Source organism: Haliotis asinina, chromosome 11 (assembly GCF_037392515.1).
Source record: "Haliotis asinina isolate JCU_RB_2024 chromosome 11, JCU_Hal_asi_v2, whole genome shotgun sequence".
Taxonomy (NCBI): Eukaryota; Metazoa; Mollusca; class Gastropoda; order Lepetellida; family Haliotidae; genus Haliotis; species Haliotis asinina.
The window spans coordinates 51,652,753-51,655,223 of NC_090290.1; the positions used below are offsets into that span (position 1 = coordinate 51,652,753).

General features: G+C 40.9%; 1 protein-coding gene across 1 annotated transcript in view; it reads right to left on the reverse strand.

Annotated features, from left to right (window-relative positions):
• The window catches only part of LOC137256127 (probable DNA double-strand break repair Rad50 ATPase), an 11,430-nt gene extending 9,894 nt beyond the window's left edge, over positions 1–1,536 (reverse strand). The window contains exon 1 of the mRNA XM_067793831.1: positions 1,092–1,536. The gene's annotated coding sequence lies outside the window, so the exon portion shown is untranslated. The remainder of the gene's footprint in view (positions 1–1,091) is intronic.
• Positions 1,537–2,471: the final 935 nt, after the last annotated feature.

The window sequence follows — 2,471 nt, forward strand, 5'->3', positions numbered from 1 at the left end:
TTCCGATATACGTGTCCTTATTGCTATGCGTATTACAATATATGCCGATATACGGGTCCGTATTGCGATACGTTTTGAGATATATTGGGACCTTAAGTGTTTGACAGTGAGTGGCACTAATGGTGCATGTCATTCCTATTTTCCACATTACATGTCCTTAAGCATATGTGTTATGATTTGATTATAGTGATCTCAAAATTAGGTAACATAGTAATTGATACTATGCGCCTTTTCACACAATTTATAGCATTACAGAATGCAGTTTTGTCATTGAATAACAAAGGAAAACATCTATTGTGAATAACAATGCGTGCAGATTTTAACTGAAACCATTATCACAAAATCTTCATACGTATTCTTTAGTTTCAGAAGAAATATTGCAATACGGATCGTTTAAAAAAACGTTTTGCGATATATCGGTATACAGAACTATCAAATGGATTACGTCCATAAGTGGGCACAGAGTATAAGCGTTCAATTATCCATATAGGTAGGTTTAATGCATGAGGTCATTAGTGGTTTCCTAAACGGCGGCGTAAAACAGCATCTGTCGCTCTTCGGTTCAACGGCTGACCACAACCAACCCCCCTAGAATCCCAATCCCATGCATGGGTGTCATTGTAAATTTAGATATTAATTTAACACAATCATTATAGTTTAATTTGATGAGAAAGTGAGATTGACAATAGAATTCATATCAAACAGCATTTTCAAGAGGATGACAATGTTCAGTATATGGCTGTATAATTGTGTGAAATACAAGTGAACCAACCCAAATAATCACAAACTGTCCTTTATCATGTAATTTACCTTTGAGAGAATGAAAGTTCCTTTTTGGGGCACGACGTGAAAGGTCAACGATGACGAATGACCTTCATCGCGAAACAGGAGGGCGATGCAATACTTGCAGTGATGGGATTCTTTCGAGTATTGAGTGGATGTGCTCGTGACAGAAGAGGCACCGATCTATCGATTAGACTGAACTGAATTTCTTTAATGCTGCTACACACTGCAATAACTGTGTCGCAGCGTGACAATTGCTCGCTATGATTCTGCTCCCCAGCAACGTGGCCGGGACTGTATGTACTCACAGTATTTAGACTATTCCACCGCATCTTCCTCAACGACGTCCAGGAATGGCCCTCGTAGGTGATGGAGTCGTCTCAGAAGCTGTTGATGTCGTCGATCGTTGATTACAGGCTGTCGTTTAGTACAGACATCACCCAAAGTTGTTTTTAAGCGCCTTTATTCACAATCCGATGGCCGATTTCAAACAATTCTGGAATCGTTGATGTAACTTGACAGTATTAAACGAAGGGAAATGTACAAATACGGACAGGTTCTGACATCTGTACAGGTATTTCTGTGTAGCGTTCCCTTGTCGCGGTACTCGGCGTATCCAGGTAGGCAGTTTCAGGACTAATTGCTGTTGTTAGGGAGCGGTGATTATGCGCAACTTTACAATCGAACGGCGGTAATCAATAAGCTTTATTCCTTGTGTGATCACCCATTGTTAATGACTGCTCCCCTTTATACAACCCCGCTAACTTTCCCGTGGATACCACCTCGCGTGTCGGGCCATGTTCGTCAAGTACCTCGAGCTCCAGGTGATCCGACTTCAGTTCAATGTTACGTGCTTTGAAAGGTCATCGGCAATGAGTGGGCTTTCAGAGTAATGAGATCGTGGACAAAGTGTTTTACGATCACTCATCTGATCATATCGTGTTTCACCTGCCCGGTGTCACTTGGAGCCTGTCAACAGCACTCGAGCATGTATTTCAGCCACTTCAATACTATACACTGATACCCGAGGCTGTTTAGCAACACTGCAGTGTCATCAAATTCTGTCTGAAGAACGTTGCAAATGACTGGTTTTGATAAAGAGAGTAATAATGTGAACTATTGCCAAATGGAACTGTGGACAGTAAGATTGTGCTTCCCAAACATACACAGTGTCGACAATTTTAGTCACGCCACTTGTTCCTTAAAACAGTAAGTGACGGAGTGAGTGAGTGAGTGATTTACTTTATTTGTGGTTCGCTAACAGATTACTTCAATGGAGTTCAATATGCAAATAGGAAAGAACTATACGCGTGTTTTACTCTATATTTCAAACAAAGCTAAGGTCAGTTTCGTTGAAATATCAAGTTGCACACTTTTGGCAAGTCATTATTTATCCAGCGTCAAATTGGAGAATTTCTCTTGTCTTCTTTCTATGTTCTAAGCAAGGTAATCTTTATTCCGTTAAGTGTCTTTACCTTTGTTAAACTGTGCACATTTATGGCAGCGGGTGTGCGAGTACGACTCGTATTTTTGTCTCCAAATACTCAGTGAAACAAGAGTGGCCAAACAAACCATTAAAGTTACTTCAACTTCTAGTGGGTGTGATCAGGCTCGCTAACCTCGTTGACACATGTCATCGGTTCCCAACTGCTCAGATCGATGCTCATTCTGTTGATCACTGGATTGTC